At 43.4% G+C, this 20,059-nt stretch overlaps 1 protein-coding gene across 1 annotated transcript in view; it reads right to left on the minus strand.

Annotated features, from left to right (window-relative positions):
- Nucleotides 1-20,059, minus strand: part of SPIDR (scaffold protein involved in DNA repair) — a 667,795-nt gene that overhangs the window by 80,958 nt on the left and 566,778 nt on the right. The gene's annotated exons all lie outside the window — the stretch shown is intronic.

The following is a 20,059-nucleotide window of genomic DNA, read 5'->3' on the forward strand; positions in this document are numbered from 1 at the left end:
GGCCTTCCCCAACCTAAAAGCCCGCAGTTGTACCACAATCGGTGCATCCATTAGGTGCGCCAATTTTGAAACTTTACTTGTCTCATCCAGATTGCCCAGCTGTGGTGGCAATATATGGGGTTTAATACAATAACATATGTGACCACTTACCGCAGCCTCCAAGACACACTGAGAGCAGCGTAGGAGCTGCCAGAAGTGACCTCAGGTGAACTGAATGCAGGACTGTCGGACTGTGTGTCATGGTAGCAGTGCAGCCCGACAGTCTGGTAGTTGTGAGGCCTGTAAACCTTAAAGGAGCCTTTAAGGTACATTTTAAGGTTCCTGCAGTTTCCAGCTGTTGGGATACCTGGAAGATGAGAAATCTTTAGTTCACCAGAGCTCATAGTCACCGGGTTTCGTGGCAGCTGTCATCCTGGTAATTTTAATGTTCCGGAATTCCCAGGTGCTGGGACATCTGGAGGCTGTGAAGTGTTTCTACAGTTCAAAGCCTCCAGCTATGCCAGCAACCGGGAACTGCATAAACCTTAAAGGCTATTTTAAGGTTTCTGGGCCTCACAGCTGCCGGGAGACTTGATACTCACGAGGCAAATACAAAAATACTTGACAGGTAACATATATCCCAAATATATTCCCTCATTACTAGTTATTGTTAAACGATTGTTTGAATTTCAGAATCTCCCATCTTGCCTCAAAGGTCTGAAGAAATTTAATTATTTTCTCACTAGTTTATGAACATAGAAAGGGAATCTGTCAATAGGATCAACCTTCCTAAGTTGTCCATATGGACATGGGTATCATAGAAAGGTTAAGAAAATGATACCTTGATATCTGTGATAAATTGTTTTACTTTACAGTAATCCAGTTTTTTTTTCTTAATATATAAATGAGTCATTTGGTTTTGTGGGCCGGATGCAGACCTCCCTGAGATTCTGCCTCCATAGCCTATTTTAAATTAAAGGGGACATTACCAGTGTGACACGTAGATCAGGAGACCAGGCTGCCTGTCATTACATGTCTCACTCTGGTAACACCATCTTTCATTTAAAATAAGCTCTGGAGGCAGATCTATGTCCAGCCCATAGATTTTAACAGCTCATTTACATATTAAGAAATATGTGAATTACTCTGGAATAAAACATCGGATCACAGATATCAAGGTATAACTTTATTTAGCGCTCTATGACCTACAGTTAGGTCCAGAAATATTTGGACAGTGACCAAAGTTTTGTTATTTTAGCTGTTTAGAAAAACATGTTCAGAAATACAATTATATATATAATATGGGCTGAAAGTGCACACTCCCAGCTGCAATATGAGAGTTTTCACATCCAAATCGGAGAAAGAGTTTAGGAATCATAGCTCTGTAATGCATAGCCTCCTCTTTTTCAAGGGACCAAAAGTAATTGGACAAGGGACTCTAAGGGCTGCAATTAACTCTGAAGGCGTCTCCCTCGTTAACCTGTAATCAATGAAGTAGTTAAAAGGTCTGGGATTGATTACAGGTGTGTGGTTTTGCATTTGGAAGCTGTTGCTGTGACCAGACAACATGCGGTCTAAGGAACTCTCAATTGAGGTGAAGCAGAACATCCTGAGGCTGAAAAAAGAGAAAAAATCCATCAGAGAGATAGCAGACATGCTTGGAGTAGCAAAATCAACAGTCGGGTACATTCTGAGAAAAAAGGAATTGACTGGTAAGCTTGGGAACTCAAAAAGGCCTGGGCGTCCACGGATGACAACAGTGGTGGATGATCGCTGCATACTTTCTTTGGTGAAGAAGAACCCGTTCACAACATCAACTGAAGTCCAGAACACTCTCAGTGAAGTAGGTGTATCTGTCTCTAAGTCAACAGTAAAGAGAAGACTCCATGAAAGTAAATACAAAGGGTTCACATCTAGATGCAAACCATTCATCAATTCCAAAAATAGACAGGCCAGAGTTAAATTTGCTGAAAAACACCTCATGAAGCCAGCTCAGTTCTGGAAAAGTATTCTATGGACAGATGAGACCAAGATCAACCTGTACCAGAATGATGGGAAGAAAAAAGTTTGGAGAAGAAAGGGAACGGCACATGATCCAAGGCACACCACATCCTCTGTAAAACATGGTGGAGGCAACATGATGGCATGGGCATGCATGGCTTTCAATGGCACTGGGTCACTTGTGTTTATTGATGACATAACAGCAGACAAGAGTAGCCGGATGAATTCTGAAGTGTACCGGGATATACTTTCAGCCCAGATTCAGCCAAATGCCGCAAAGTTGATCGGACGGCGCTTCATAGTACAGATGGACAATGACCCCAAGCATACAGCCAAAGCTACCCAGGAGTTCATGAGTGCAAAAAAGTGGAACATTCTGCAATGGCCAAGTCAATCACCAGATCTTAACCCAATTGAGCATGCATTTCACTTGCTCAAATCCAGACTTAAGACGGAAAGACCCACAAACAAGCAAGACCTGAAGGTTGCGGCTGTAAAGGCCTGGCAAAGCATTAAGAAGGATGAAACCCAGCGTTTGGTGATGTCCATGGGTTCCAGACTTAAGGCAGTGATTGCCTCCAAAGGATTCGCAACAAAATATTGAAAATAAAAATATTTTGTTTGGGTTTGGTTTATTTGTCCAATTACTTTTGACCTCCTAAAATGTGGAGTGTTTGTAAAGAAATGTATACAATTCCTACAATTTCTATCAGATATTTTTGTTCAAACCTTCAAATTAAACGTTACAATCTGCACTTGAATTCTGTTGTAGAGATTTCATTTCAAATCCAATGTGGTGGCATGCAGAGCCCAACTCGCGAAAATTGTGTCACTGTCCAAATATTTCTGGACCTAACTGTACATGCCCATACAGAATGGCTTAAGAGGGTTCATCCTACTGACAGATTCCCTTTAACCAAACATAGTGTGCAAGTTTATGGAGAGTTCGTAGGTCAAACCTATCCATCATAGCATGGCTTTGGGTCCTTCACATTGGCAGTTAAACTTTACCAGAAACAGAACTAACTGTATGATCATTTGTTTCCCTTCACTTTTACTACTGTAGGCCTTCACATACTGCTTATACAGGAGTATAAGCTATGGAAAAAAATATTTCTATCACAACATGCAAGAGACAATTACTAACAAATGGTTTCTTGTTTATTGTTGGATCAGTTTACCCTGGACAATGTTTGAGAATGAATGCCCATTCAGATATTGTCCCCCTCCATACACATTAGATTAAAGTCATCCAAACCCCCCAATTTAAATGGCAGCATCCAACAATCTGGAGTATATGGGGCCCTCCTGACCTTTTTCCCAAAATGATGTTGGGAGAGATCAGGTTTGGCAGAGTCATTTAAATGCCTTACCACTTAGATGTTTGGGAGATAAGGTACCGCCAGAGCGGTTAGTGGCTTTCTCCGTACTTTCCATTGAAAACAGATAAATACTATGCAGAGCCTGAACAATGATGTGTATAGGCCCCTTTACACACTAAGACTTTCTAGTGATCCCACTAGCGATCCCAACCTGGCCGGGATCGCTACAAAGTCTCTGGTGAGTCGATGGTGAGGTGTCAAACAGGCATACCTGGAAAACGACGCAACAGCGATACGGACCTCCAGAACGATCTAGTTAGTCATTGGGGACATTGTAAGCAGCTTTTTGAAAGGGAAGTCGCTAACGAAGTCGCTGTAAAGGCCCCTTTACACACTGAGACTTTCTAGCGATCATGCTGCACAGCGGGAAACAAAGGACCAAAGAATGGTCCTGAGAGATGTGTAGTGATCAGCAACCTCACAGCAGGGGCCAGGTCGCTGATGTGTTTCACACACTGCAATGTCGCTGGGGAGGTCGCTATTACGTCACAAAACCGGTGACGTTACAGCGATGTCGTTTGCGATGTTGCAGTGTGTAAAGGGGCCTTATGGGGGAACTATGAGAAATAGGGGTTGGCTGAAAAACTGCATTTTCAGTAGCATCATAGGTGGGTATCCAGATTTACATATTGAAATAAATACTGTAAATGGTCCCAAATACATCACATCACAATATTGGAATTTTTTTTTCACACACAAAAAAATGCAAAATACAGACTGGCTAAGTAGCAAAGAAGAAAGGCTACAAATATGATAAAAGAGAGAGCCATGTGAAGCTAATATAGATTGTAGGAAAGGAAAGTCCCACAACCAAATATAAGGATCCACTCAACTTATCTAAAGATAGGCGGTAAGGTAAAGCTGGTGTCACACACAGCGACAACGACGTCGCTGCTACGTCACCATTTTCTGTGACGTTGCAGCGACGTCCCGTCGCTGTCGCTGTGTGTGACATCCAGCAACGACCTGGCCCCTGCTGTGAGGTCGCCGGTCGTTGCTGAATGTCCAGCTTCATTTTTTGGTCGTCACTCTCCCGCTGTGACACACACATCGCTGTGTGTGACAGCGAGAGAGCGACGAAATGAAGCGAGCAGGAGCCGGCACTGGCAGCTGCGGTAAGCTGTAACCAGCGTAAACATCGGGTAACCAAGGGAAGACCTTTCCCTGGTTACCCGATGTTTACGCTGGTTACCAGCCTCCGCTCTTGCTGCCAGTGCCGGCTCCTGCTCTGTGACATGTGGCTGCAGTACGCATCGGGTAATTAACCCGATGTATACTGTAGCAAGGAGAGCAAGGAGAGCAAGGAGAGCAAGGAGCCAGCGCTAAGCAGTGTGCGCGGCTCCCTGCTCTCTGAACTGTGACATGTAGCTGCAGCACACATCGGGTTAATTAACCCGATGTGTACTGTAGGAGAGCAAGGAGCCAGCGCTAAGCGCGGCTCCCTGCTCTCTGCACATGTAGCACAGCGACGTTATGATCGCTGCTTCTGCTGTGTTTGACAGCTAAGCAGCGATCATAACAGCGACTTACAAGGTCGCTGTTACGTCACAGAAAATGGTGACGTAACAGCGACGTCGTTGTCGCTGTCGTTTAGTGTGAACCCAGCTTAACTGCATTTAAAGGCAGATATAGATTAGGGAAACATAAAAAAAGATTAGGTTCATTAAGAAAATAATAAATGGCATTATTAGAGCAGATTTGTAATGATTGACTGATACTGAAAGCCTCATTCATATTATAAGGTTTTACATTCTGCCACACTAATAGAAAGGGAATGTTATTGAACCTTCCCAATTTGGATCTAGTCACCTCTGTTCTAGAAGTCTGTGCTATTGATAAGTAAGGGGTGCTTCACACACAGCGAGCTCGCTGCCGAGATCGCTGCTGAGTCACGCTTTTTGTGACGCAGCAGTGACCTCATTAGCGATCTCGCTGTGTGTGACACTGAGCAGCGATCTGGCCCATGCTGCGAGATCGCTGCTCGTTACACACAGCCCTGGTTCGTTTTCTTCAAAGGCGCTCTCCCGCTGTGACACACAGATCGCTGTGTGTGACAGCGAGAGAGCGACAAATGAAGCGAGCAGGGAGCAGGAGCCGGCATCTGGCAGCTGCGGAGGCTGGTGACTAAGATAAACATCGGGTAACCAAGGTGGTTACACGATATTTACCTTAGTTAACAACCTCCGCAGCTCTCACGCTGCCTGTGCTGCCGGCTCCGGCTCTCTGCACATGTAGCTGCTGTACACATCGGGTTAATTAACCCGATGTGTACTGTAGCTAGGAGAGCAAGGAGCCAGCGCTCAGTGTGCGCGGCTCCCTGCTCCCTGCACACACAGCTAAAGCAGTGTGCGCTGGTAACTAATGTAAACATCGGGTAACCATACCCGATGTTTACCTTAGTTACCAGTGTCCGCAGCTTCCAGACGCCGGCTCCGTGCAAGCGCAGCGTCACTTGCACGTCGCTGCTGGCTGGGGGCTGTTCACTGGTCGCTGGTGAGATCTGCCTGTTTGACAGCTCACCAGCGACCATGTAGCGAAGCAGCAGCGATCCTGACCAGGTCAGATCGCTGGTCGAATCGCTGCTGCATCGCTAAGGCTATGTGCGCACGTTGCGTACAAGCCCTGCAGAAATTTCTGCAGCGATCTGAAGAGCACATGTGCGCTTTAGATCGATGCAGAAATGTCCGTAGTGAGCGCCGATTCCATGCGCTCTGCCTGCAGCTCCTGCCATAGACAGAGCAGGAGCTGCCGGCAAAGCGCAGGAAAGAAGTGACATGTCACTTCTTTTTGCGCAGCGCTTCGGCAGTAGCCGAAGCGCTGCGCTCTTAAACGCCACGTGCGCACGGCCCCTGCACAGTCTCAATAGACTGTGCAGGGGACGCAGGACGCATGCAGTTACGCTGCGCTACAAAGCGCAGCGTAACTGCATGTTTTTACGCGACGTGCGCACATAGCCTAAAGTGTGAAGGTACCCTAAAGGCCCCGTCACACTAAGCAACATCGCTAGCAACATCGCTGGTAACGAACAACTTTTGTGACGTTGCTAGCGATGTTGCTGTGTGTGACATCCAGCAACAACCTGGCCCCTGCTGTGAGGTCGTTGGTTGTTGCTGAATGTCCTGGGCCATTTTTTAGTTGTTGCTGTCCTGCTGTGAAGCACAGATCGCTGTGTGTGACAGCGAGACAGCAACAACTAATGTGCAGTGAGCAGGGAGCCAGCTTCTGCTGAGGCTGGTAACCAATGTAAACATCGGGTAACCAAGAAGCCCTGTCCTTGGTTACCCGATATTTACCTTTGTTACCAGCCTCCTCCGCTCTCACTGTCAGTGCCGGCTCCTGCTCTGTGCACATGTAGCTGCAGCACACATCAGGTAATTAACCCGATGTGTGCTGTAACTAGGAGAGCAAGGAGCCAGCACTAAGCAGTGTGCGCTGCTCCCTGCTCTGTGCACATTTAGCTGCAGCACACATCGGGTTAATTAACCTGATGTGTGCTGTAACTAGGAGACTGGGGGCTGGTCACTGGTTGCTGGTGAGCTCACCAGCAACTCGTGTAGCCACGCTCCAGCGATCCCTGCCAGGTCAGGTTGCTGGTGGGATCGCTGGAGCGTCGCAGTGTGACAGCTCACCAGCAACCTCCTAGCAACTTACCAGCGATCCCTATCGTTGTTGGGATCGCTGGTAAGTTGCTTAGTGTGACTGGACCTTTAGCCCTCTGCTCTTCTAGGTGTGTGAACTTTGTATTTACATAGATGCCAATCACCTCAATGAGTTTACACTGTGTTATCTCTGGATTAGTGGAGCTCAAAAGTACAAGGCTTTCAACAACTAAACACTGATAATCAGAGCATTGGAAGTTTTCAAGAACCAAGCAAGTAACTGGCAAGTCATGACATTTTCACCTTCTTATATGCCTGGGGTTTAATCACACTGGTTTTCGGGATGTGCCAAGCATGGCATGGATCTTTATCTGAACCCCTATACTTTGTACAAACAACTGGGAGTTAATTAAAGTCTGGTACATTCAATTACACTGGATTAATGGAAACAGCTGCTTGGCCAATAATAATTGTCTTCTTTGCGTGAGAAATTCTTTAAGCACAAAAATATGTTCGTCCTTAAAATGTTTGAGTGTTTTTCACAAGATGTAGAGTCAAATAACTAGTAACTAGAGAATACAGCTTTATACAGCCATGATTTAGTTCAACAGGTTACAAAACATGAAGCTTGTTGCCAAGATAATCACATACCAAGGGATATCTGCAATTTGTACTTCATCTGATCAACATCCCAAGTATGTTTGAAAGAATGGTATGCATTTCCCTTACCATTAAAAGGACATTTTCTAAACAGGTATGGTACAAAAAAAAAATAAACATTAATATACTTATGGTTTACATGTGCAACTTGTCATAACCAGATGAATATTATCCCATCTAAAGGATGTCCAATCGTGCATACTTCTAGTACAAGAAAATGGCTTAAATTGGACATCCATAGATGCTGCTATACAAGTATATTTAGGAAAAGATTACACAGGATTGAAAATATTTAGTTTCTAGCAAGAAACATAAAACACATTTTTGTCTGGACATAGAAAGTCATGTGCCCACAGACAAAAGATGGTGTGGATTTTTCTGCAGCAAAATCTGAAGTATCTCCCAGAAAATCGCACCAAAACTTTGGTGCATTTTTGGTGCGGATTTTAATGCAAAATTTGGTGCTAATTTTGGTGCGAATTTTAACCATTGGATTTGGTGGGTAAATATGCACCAAAAATGCAGGAAAACCACCCTGTGGGAACAGACCTGCGGATTTGTTGCGGATTTTTGACCTCACATTCACTTGCATGGGCAAAATCCGCAGGTAAATCGGCAGGAATAATTGACATGCTGCAGTTTTTTCCGCAGGGAAATCTGCACTATTTCCGCAGCGGAAAATTAATGGGCACAAGACTTCAAAAATGCCTTAGAAATGGCTGGGGATTGTACTGCTAATTTTCAAGAAATACGCGGCAAATCCATGGAAAAAAAACCCGCGGCAAATTCTGCGATAAATCCGCAGCGTGGGTACTAGGCCTAACAGTAATTTGTTCAGATGATCCTTAACCTGCATTGAAACCTCACTAGCTGACCTCTGAGTGCTGTTAGCTAAATGTGCAAGAACTGGTGTAATTTGTGGGGGAAAAAAGTTTTCATAAATTGCACCATATTTTTGTGTGTTGTAGACACTTTCTGTGCCTTGTCTGGCAAAGGAACATGAATTTGTATAAAAGAAGCATGGTTTACTGGTAAAAAGGCCTGGCCTATAGTGCGACATTAAACACCAAGTAATGTATAATGTGCCATCATTTTGGTGAAAATTTCTTGCACAAACTAAGCCATAGTGCCACACAGCCAATTACCAGGTAGCAATCTCTTGGCTAATAACCGCATCCCAAAATTTTGTGATTGGCAGGCTTCGCTAGACTGCACACTACTGCTTTGTGTAAAACCTGCGTAGTACATTTTACTTAAGGGAATCTGTCAACAGGTTTTGCTCCCCCATCTGAGAGGAGCATAATGTAGAGACAGAGACCCTGATTCCGGCGATGTGTCACTTACTGAGCCGTTTGATGTTATTTTGATAAAATCAAGGTTTTCTCTGCTACAGATCTAGCAGTTATACAGAGCTTATGAATATGCTGGACTACCTGGCACCATGCCAAGTAGTCCTCTAATGATAAGCTACTGCTGATTAAACAGTGATTTTATCAAAACTACACTAAGCAGCCCAGTGAGTGACACACCGCTGGAATCAGGATCTCTGCCCCTATGTTTTGCTGGTCTCAGGTTGGGTGGCAAAAACCTAATGAAAGATTCCCTTTAGTGATAATACAGAAAACATCTGTGACGCCCTGGCAAAACCAGGTAGTCACACAGATAGGCCCCCGCATAACACCTTCCCACACAGGGTTACATTCAGCCGACCTGAAATCCTAGCCTCCCCCCTTTGGGTAGTACAGACACACCAGTGGGCCGGACCAGGTGGATGAGAAACACCCACCTAGGGGTCTGGAGAACCCGGGGCGGGAAAGCAGTGAGTGGCAGTTAAGAATTTGGAGTGAGTGGAGGTGCTAGTTGACAGGCGTCGGGGTTGGAGCCCTGGTGTACTGGCTAGGTGGCAGACAGTGGTCAGTGTCAGCAGGAGACGGGAAGACGGCTGATGGAGATCCGAGGTAGACCGGGGCAGGGTTGTAGCCCGCCGGTACCGACACCGGAGAACCGACCCGGAAACCGTGAACACAAGGGGGTACTTGGACCCTGAAGCCAGGACCGAAACAAACGGCCTAGATAATTAACCAATTGAGGGCAGGATTATAGGTCCTGTCCCAACCTAAGTCCCGAAAAGAGACAACCACCCACCAAGAGGGATAGGGCATCCGCCAGGGCCCGGTAGATCCCAAGGGTCAGCGTCAGCAGGCAAGGCTCCCAACCAATGGACCGGGAGTGGACCCTCGTGTTTCACACCGGGAGGTCCAACACACAACACAAAGCGTGCAGAGGAGACATTGACTACTAGCCCGGGTGTGGGATCAGGTACACTCGTCTGCGGCCGGCCACCAACACCTTGGTTTACCAAAAGGACTTTGCGTTTATTGACTCCATACATCAGTGCAACTTCATCCAGCACCAGGACAACCGAACTGTAAGTTTACTGGTCCCTACAACCCTGCACAACCCTGGGCCCTGGGGCATCCATCCCTACCCACAGAGGGGTTAATATCCAGCTGCCATCCCATCGCCCCCCAGGTACCCCATAACAGCAGCGGTAGTGCCACATCTCACCACACACCGTGGGTGGTGTCACGGACTAATTACAGCAAATCCCGCACAAATACGTCCCCTTTTATTCGAAGTGTCTGCGCGACCCCCGGGTCTGGTGGAGTCCCTCGAGCCATACAGCAGATCTGGATCCGAGCAGCACGGCTGCTGGCACGGGGGCGGCACACATCCATCTGAATAAACTTCCTTATGAAATAAAACTAATGTGTAGGAGTTGAGTTTGTAAAACCATGGCATATAAAGATGTACAGACTAAAATATATTTTTTATGTATAGACTTGACTGCATTTTCTACACTGTCAAGCCAAACTACCTCAGTTACAAAAATCAGGTAGGTGCCCGTTGCTGCCCAGCAGGTCAATGATTAACACTAGTGATGGTCAAGCACTAAAGTGCTGGAATGCCTGGTACTCATTTTTTATGTCACACTACATCTGAGAACGTTGTTTTATCCCCTGGTAGAGACCTTCAGAGACTGCGAATGGCTCTCCCTGGGATGACTGCACACATCATACAGTCAAGCAAGCCTGTTTGTTTTGGTCATTGTTTCACGGACAAAATATCAAAGTACACACAATACTCGGCTACGCTCCGCGAGTACCCGACCATGCCGATGCTCGATTAAGTAGCCGAGCACACTTGCTCATCAATAATTAACACCTTTCTTATGTCTGTAACAACATAGTAATAGTTGTGACCTACGAAATTCATTACATAAAGGAAAACTAAAAATAGAAAATGCACAAAAACATGAATATACCACAAATTACTCTCAATTTCTCTTCCTTTGATTGTTGTTTGTCTCATATTACAATTAAACATGTAAAAAGAAATAATAAAAATTAAAAATATACAAATACATTTCCTCAATGTGTCCAAGAGGCTCCGCAATCCCAGCAAACTTTTTGTTGCATAAATTTGTGTAAATGAGAAGATGAAAAAATGTAGAGGAAGTGTGTTAAAATACTCACTGATTGCCATCTTCACTGATTCCCAGACAGATACACTGACGTGCCGGATGACACAGGAGTCTATGGGCCCCATTCAGTGAGTGATTCTGGTACGTATGTGGCAGTTTTTCTACGTAGCAGAATTGCGGACATACGCAGACCCATTAAAATATGGATCTGCTCACACATCAGTGATTTTTCACTGACCGTATTTCCGTGCGGCGTACACGCATCTCCATGTGCTCCGCACGGAGACAAGTCCATTTTTTTCTGGCATCACTGATGTTACACAGACCACACAGTGGTGTGATCCGTGTAACACGTACCAGAAAAAAAACGTATCTTTGAAATAAAATGATTTTTATACTCCCCATCTCCAGTGATGCTGTCTTCGGCCGCTGCTTACAAGCCGGCTAATTATGCTCATGAGTGTTCACTGCACAGCTGACCCGGTAGCAGCAGCAGCAGGGAGACACCAGATTCGGCGATTCAGCACCACGGACAGCAGGAGCGTGGATAGGTTAGCTTGAAGTACCTGATCTCCATGTGGTATCACTGATCACTGATAGCACATGGAAGACACACGTGTGTGTCGTGAAATCACAACACATGTAGGGACACATGCGTTTTTATCACGTTAGTGAAAAACGTCTGTTTTTCACTGATGTGTGAAAGAGGATTAAGACAGAGATCTGGCATAAAAAGCTTAAAATCGCAAAATTTTGTCAGAACATGAGGCTGTGCAAACATTTTGCAACTTATTACATTCTCACCCCATTTTGTCCAGGCTCTGACAAAATGGGAGGAACAGTAGCATAGCAACCGACTATCATTAAATTCATGAAGAGCGGCGACATTCTGTATGCTACAAGTCTTACTTCAGTGCCCAAATGAAGATTTGTGGCATGGTGCATTTGGAAATGCACACCAATTGTCCAGCACTCCTATTTCAATAATTTTGCAAGAAAAAATACATTTTTGTAAAATTTTGTTTTTAGTCTGCAAAAGTAGCAAATTATTTTTAAAAAAAAAAAACAACCAACCCACTATATATATATATATATATATATATGTATATATATATATATATATATATATATATATATATATATATATATATATATACATATATATATATATATATATATATATATATTGTATTGCTATATTTGTAATGGACTGAAGAATAAACCTGTTTTATCACTTTTACTGCATATAAATAAAACCAATAACTGAATTACTGTTTTTTGTTCGTGTCCAAAAAATCTGAATAAAAAAATGTTAGATACCCCAAAATGAAACAAATTAAAATGTCACCGTGTTCTGCAAAAAGTGTTCATACAGCTCTGTTGACCAAAAACTAAAAAATGGCTCTCAGAATATGGTGCCAAAAAATAAAATTCTTAAAAAAATATATATTTTTGGTGTATAAAAGTATTAAAACGTACAAAAATATATAAATATGGTATCACTAACTGTACTGACCCAAGAAATAAAGCTGTCTTATCATTTATACCACACTGAGAACTGTGTAAAAATAATAATAATAATAATAATAATAATAATAATAATAATAATAATATTTCAACTGCTGTTTATTTGTTCATTTTCATGTTTTCCACTGCAAGATTTATTGTTTCTTTGATGCATTATACTATATAGTTAGATGCTGCTGGCTGATTTTCAGGTTCAGGTGCACTTGCTCACATACTGAAATTTTATGTAGAATATTAGTTTATGCCTCAACTTCAAAGTTTTGCTATGAGTCCAATGAAAAACATTTTCAATTAAAACTAAGCTCAATATAATTTTTTCTGAAATCACTGTCAACTTTTCCATGTGTCGCAAAACATCATGCATTAAGGTTAACAGGTGCTACTATTCACTTGAACTAGCCCAAGATTAACTTCATATAGAAGATTAATAGATTGCTTTTGTTCTGCTAATGGTTACCATATTAAGAAGCTATGAGGCATTAATCTGTAATTCTGTACTCATTTACAGAACATTTATTTTCTCACAAAACAATCCTAGGTCATATAATGATTCAGGAACTCTGCAATGAATATTGCCTGGAGGGACTTATGTGTTTCATTTCAAATAAGCATAAAAATGTGAAGGCGGCTCCTCTACTGAAAGAGGGTCAGTCATCAGGTCCAAGCCTTTTAAATTGGTGCTAATTTTTCTAATCTTTGAAGTTACAAGCCCACGATCAGGAATGGTAATGTCTTGGATGTAGCATATTTTTGTAGCGTCCAAAACGCTGTGTTGTACAGTACAGTGGATGGGATTAATAGAAATCTCCAGCCCACTGTGCTTCTTATGAATGCTGCATAAAATGACCTGCGGTGCAGTTTTCTTATCTGCAGCAGGTCAATTTCCTGTGAGGAGACAGTTGAGTCTCCTGTGTGAGAAAACGCAGTGAATATAGCGAAAATACACTGAGTCCAGAACACCTCATAACCCTGATCGTGGGCACGAGCTATTAGCCTACAGACATAGCCCCAGAAAATCCTGAGAGTCAGGCCCTTTGGAAAAGACCAAAAAAATTAGCAGTGAATAAAAAATAACCCGCATCTCTGTAAACATATGCTGGGTTTAAAAGAACAAAAAGAAACAACAATAGGAGCAGGGAGAATAATATAAGAGCACAAATTAGTCACTTTTGACCTGGAGACAGGTCCTCTTTAACCGTTCTCTAATGATTGCTGAAAAACAGACTGAATTTCACTTGCATGGTACGAGCATGGTGTTCCCAGGAATCACAGTTTGTAGCACACAATTGTATAACACAGCAGAAAGTTGATGGCCTGTTCTTAGGATAGGCAATTAACATAGGATTGCTGGTGGTCAAAGTTTCAGTACCTCCTTTAATCAGCTGTATAAAGAGAACATGGCTCCAGTGAGATAATGTCTCCAGCATTGTTTACTAGGCTCAGTAAAGACCCCTTTACACACAGACTTTTTAGCGATCCCGACCTGGCCGGGATCGCTGGAAAGTCTCTAAACAGTCACTGGTGAGCTGTCAAAAAGGCAGATCTGGCCAACGACACAGCAGCGATACGGACCTGCAGAATTACCTCGCTGATCGTTGGGGACATGTCACATAGCAGCTATTTTACGACTGAAACCACCTAGGTGTCCTTTTTACACGCCCCCCTCAGCTCCGATTGGTGATCGCTAGTGTGTTCTTATTGGCGACCCCGAGCTTGGAAGATTGGCAAAAGCTGCGCTTGTATATCCTTTGTTCCTGAGCTTCTGTAGCTTAGCGAATCTTTGTAGAGTTCTCTGTGCGGCGACTACACACTGGTTTAGCTATACAGCATCAATACAGCTTCAATCAAATGATGCTTACCATATAGACTTTATAGTATTGCAGACTGGAGAACTCTCTAATGATCCGCAAACCAGCACGCTCAGCAACAAGCTAGCTTTGAAACAAAGGACAGAAGCGCTAAAGTTGCCTTCTTTTCAGTGAAAGCTGCCCAATCAGAATGCAACAGTGACCACCAATCGGAGGTAAGGGGGCGGAAAAGGGAATGCTATAGCACGCCTACGGGCTAGGTTCTAAGTCGCTAACGATGTCATTGTAACAGTGTCAAACACTCCGATGCATGCTGTGCAGCGGGAAACAAAGGACCAAAAAATGTTCCTGAACGATTTGTAGCGATCAGCGACTTCACAGCGGGGGCCAGGTTGCTGATGCATGTCACACACTGCAATGTCACTTGGGAGGTCGCTATTACGTCACAAAACCGGTGACGTTACAGTGATATCGCTAGCGATGTTGCAGTGTGTAAAGGGGCCTTTACTATCGTTTGTGCCCCGTATTACCATTTACTACAATTTTACCCAATGCAAGTGAATGTGCTGGTGCTGTAATAATGACAGAGTTGTGCCTTGTAGAGTCGTTAAAAAGATTCACAGAAATCAGACCTAGCAAGCATGTCAGTAGTCCAAAGGCACCGATCTATAGAGCCCTGTGAACCTTCTCCTACCTGCCGACTTCCTGGTGCCTCTTCTGAGTAGGTCCTCTGCAAGATTATTATTGCAGACCTAATCAGAATACAAGAGAAGAAAGGAAATCCATCGATGAAGGAAAGCCAGTGGTGAAGACATAAAAAAAAGCTTGCTTTAATAGATCTGAAGTATAAAAATACAGTCAGACAGTGGCATTAAAAAATACAAAGTGTTGGATTGCACCTCTAAAACCCAACGTGTTTTGGCAGTGCCAATAGCTATGCCTTAATCATGGTTATCAAAACAAAACAATCACTGATCTCGGGGAGACCAGCCAGAGAATTATGACCTTGAGTAAGGCACAGCCGATGGTACTGCCAAAACACTTTGGTTTGTAGGATGCACTTCGACACGTTGCATTTTTTTTAAGTCACTGTCTGACTGTATTTTTATATTTCAGAACTACCAAAGCAAGCATTTTTTAACATCTTCACCCTTCACTTTCCTTCATTGCTGGTTTTCCTTTCTTTTCTTGTATGTTGTTACTGGCCATTCGTGTGAATTCAGGAGCCTGATGACAAAGGTGGAATGCTGAGCTGACTTTTTGTTTGGTGCTTGTATCCTGTACTATCAGAATAGGCGCTGGGAATGTAGCAGGTAGGAAGACGTTCACAGGGCTGTGTCCCACTGAATAGACAGTTCAAGGGCAGTGTCTGACTCCAGTAGCTAGGTTCTGTCTCCAATGTAGGAGTACGGATCAAACGATCTCACAACACCTGCTCCTGGACCGGTAGCTAAAAGGAAACGAGCAAGGTCGCTGCTTGGGAATAATAGAAAAAATGTTTTCTGTTTTTGTATCCACTTTGCTCCATCGCACCAGCTTTCATGGTACCCATCTGGATGATTAGACATAGAGAGTTTGTATGCAACGTGGTGAATCATCCATAACCTATCACTTTATATATTTTTTTACTTTTACATTACATAGTTTTTTCCAGACCAGGTTGCGAAGTTAACAGCAAAAACCTCTATCAGAGTGATTAAGAAATAGATTATACTGCCAAATCCTGCAATACAATTTATTTATTTTTTTTAAAGTGGAGGTATACTTTAACCCCTTCATTACAATGCGATTTTCTGTTTTGGCGATATCGTTTTTTCATCCCCCACTTTTTTATTTTTCCTTCCACATAGCCATATGAGGGCTTGTTTTTTGCGGGACGAGTTGTACTTTTGAATGAGACAATTCATTCTGCCACATAATGCAAAGGAAAAATGGGGAACAAAATCCCTGTGCGGTGAAATTGCAAAAGAAGTAAAATTCTGCAATTATTGTTTTTTATTTAAACTTGATATTGTACAGCAGAAATCACAATCTCCTGTGAATGCCGGAAGAACGTCATGAGAGTCACAGGGGTCAACAGCTGACCCTTAGATTTCATGACAACCCATCGGCACCCCGTGAAGACGTCACAAGGGCATTGATGGGAGCGGAGAATGGCACGCTTCAGAGATTGACAGTATGATTAATGGATTAACAAAGGCGGATGGATCTCTGATCCACCCGCAACTGTCAGGGCCCCTTTACACACTGAGACTTTCTAGAGATCCCTCTGTGGCTAGACCTCAAAAGAGCAGTGAATGCAAGACGACCCAGGAATCTCACAGAACTGGAAGACCTTTCCAAGGAAAAATTACTTGAACAAAAATTGAAATTCATCCCTTCTCCTACTCACAATATGTCTATTGCTGTAAGCCGGCTTCCCACCCATAATCTTGCCCACCCTTCTGCCAGCATCAATAATTGAAACCTGTGTTAATGAAATAATGAATATTCATCCCTTTCCCCACCCACCCCTCTGCTGGCGTCATTGATTCGAACTTGTATTAATGAAATAATTAATATTCACCCGTCTCTCTGCCCACCCCTCTGTTGGGTGTCAATGAATAACTCAGACTGTCATCGCAGGAATGCAGCACAATGGCTGGTAGCTCTTCTCACCTGAGCATGACAGCTGCATAGAACTACACGTTGACCCGCTCGGGTCAGAAGAGCTGCCGACCAGTGTGAGCATTGAGCTGCGATTCTAAAATGATAATCTGAGAGAATCACTGACACCCATCATAGTGATGTGGGTGGGGAAAGGGGTGAATATTCATTATTTCATTAACACAAGTTCCAACCACTGCCTCTGGCAGAGGGGTGGGTGAGTTATGGGCGGGAAAGGGGGTGAATATTCATTCCATTAACTAGCCAGTATGTGGCTATAAACTTCTGGAGTTCACAACAACGTACACCAATAAAAGTTATATAACCTGAAAGGGCTTCCCAAAACCTATTCCAGCATACTATTAGTATGTTGATCCACAACTAGGGCTTATTTTTGGTCCAAAAAGGCTGAACAATTCTACTATAGCTTATTTTTGTGATAGATTTTATTTTCGGGGAAACACGATGGGTACTACCCATGCAGGGTGTCAAAACTTTTGCATCAGCTCATTTTCTTTTCTTGTCAATTTTAAAATGTCAAAAGATGAAAATATTTTTTTTTTGGCCTACAATACAAAGGAAATATGTTATCTTTAACTTTGTCTTTTATAGATCATTTCAACTTGCTTAACTGTTCACAATAACAGTAATTTTAACCAGGTGCCCAAACGTTTCCATACCACTGTACATTTCTGAGCCCAAATATAGCCCTTTATATACATTATGATCCCCCAAACACTCATCTACATACATGAAAACATGAAAATATCCCATACACATGAAATAAAAAAAGAAACACCACATATCTCGAACCTGTTCCCCTCCAGCTCTACTCTGTTCTCCGGTGCACTAATGTTTCACACAACACACACAATGATGTGACAGGATCGCGTTTGCTATGCCTCTTGCTGATTGGTGGAAGACGGAGCTGCCTCTCGTCCACCAATGTGTTCACTGCTGTCTGCATCCTGAGTATGCAAACAGAGGTGAAATCAGGCAGCAACGGTGGCGGGGGAGAGCATGGTGCAGTCCGTTGTCCAATGTGTTCAGTTCTCCAGCAGTCTCCATCCACAGGCCATAATGGAACAGCCAGAGGGCCAGATCTGGCCCGCAGGTTGCAATTTGTCCAGCCCTGGTATAAGAATTTGGACAAACACAAGATCAAGTCTCCTGAGGGGACTAAGAAAAAAGTAAAAAATAAACAATATTTTGAATATATTAAAGTTCACAAAAAAATACATAAAAATATTTGGTATTGTAGGGTTAATAAAAATCCAATCTATTAAAATATAAAATTAACCAGATTGATTAAAGCAGTATCAATCAAATTTAATAACACTAGAACTGCATGCTCGTCATGCATATACAAAGAACCTTCACTCAGTTCAGTCGACAAATGTCACGGGTCTGGCGAAAATGACAAATTTTTTTTTTCTCCCCTCAAATGAAAGAAAAATAACAATACAACTGTACAAGTTTAGTATCACTGTAATGGTACTGACCTTGGAGAATTAGGATTCAGAGTAATTTTACTACGGTGTAGGTTGTAAAAAAGAAAACCTAAAAAAAAAGGCATAATTCCTTTTTTTTCCTTTTACATTTCATCACATGTGGAATTGTTTTCCAATAAATTAAATGCTAAAACAAATGCCCTGAAAGATCAGGAGTTCATACGATTCATCAATCGATAGAAAAATAAAAAATAAAATTATGGCTCTTAGAACAAGAGGAGGGAAAATCAAATCACAAAAACAAAAATGGACTGTGACAGGAAGGTGTTAGGCCTTGTGCGCACTGGGAAATGGAATTTTCTTGAGAAAATTCCGCATGCTCTCAAAGATTACCGCACCCGCGGTAAAAAACCGCGGGAAACCGCACCCGAAAACCGCATGCGGTTTGCTGCGGTTTTACCGCGGTATTATTCGCGGTATTGCCGCGGTTTTGCCGCGTGCGGGTTGGGATGTGCTTTATTGCATTCAATGCAATAAAGCACATTGAAAAAAAAAAAAAAAAAAGTCATTTAATTCTGAGATAGTAGATAGACAGAAGAATAGATAGAGGGATAGATAGACAGACAGACAGAGGGATAGATAGAAGGATAGATAGAGGACAGATTGCTGCATTTCCCACGGTCGGCAGTGAGTTCACATTACCGGCCGTGGGAAATGACCGGTAATTACCTCTGCTGTGACAGTCGCGGCTGGATGGAAGCAGCGCAGGACCTGTGGATTACGCCGGAGCGGTGGATTACGCCGGAGCTTTGTTTGGGGGGGGTTAATAAAAGGGTGAACAAGGCTTGTTTGTTTTATTTAAAATAAAGGATTTTTCGGTGTCTGTGTTTTTTTCACTTTACTTACGGGTTGATCATGTCAGCTGTCACATAGACGCTGCCATGATCAAGCCTGGAGTTAATGGCGGTGGTCCCCCACCATCATTAACCCCTTGTATTACCTTGCTGCCACTGCTACACGGTGGCAAGAAGAGCCGAGGACACGCCGGTCCTGCCGCATAATGCATGCGACAGTGCCGGGGCAGCAGCGGCTGATATTCTCGGCTGCCGGAGGGGGAGTGAGGCAGGGGACATTAACCCTGCCCCTCTCCCTCCCCAGCCTGAGAATACCGGGCCGCCGCTGTGTGCTTACCTCGGCTGGAAGGTAAATATGCAGCGGAGCCCACGTTCTTTTTTTCCTATATTTCCGTTTTCTTTCTATGTGTGTTCTATGTGTCTGTGTCTATGTGTTCTATGTCTGTGATGTGTTCTGTGTCTGTGTCTGTGATGTGTGTGTGTTTACTCTCTGCTTTGCTTCCTCTTCCTGTAATGACATCACTTCCCTGCAAAACCGCAGACAGGCGATATACATTACCGGAGGTAAACCGCGAAATACCGCAGGGAATAACGCAGGAAAACGCAGTGAACCGCACAGAATTTGCTGCCTGCGTTATTCCTTGCGGGATTTCATGATTAACATTGGA

This window comes from Anomaloglossus baeobatrachus, chromosome 6, assembly GCF_048569485.1.
Source record: "Anomaloglossus baeobatrachus isolate aAnoBae1 chromosome 6, aAnoBae1.hap1, whole genome shotgun sequence".
Taxonomy (NCBI): domain Eukaryota; kingdom Metazoa; phylum Chordata; class Amphibia; order Anura; family Aromobatidae; genus Anomaloglossus; species Anomaloglossus baeobatrachus.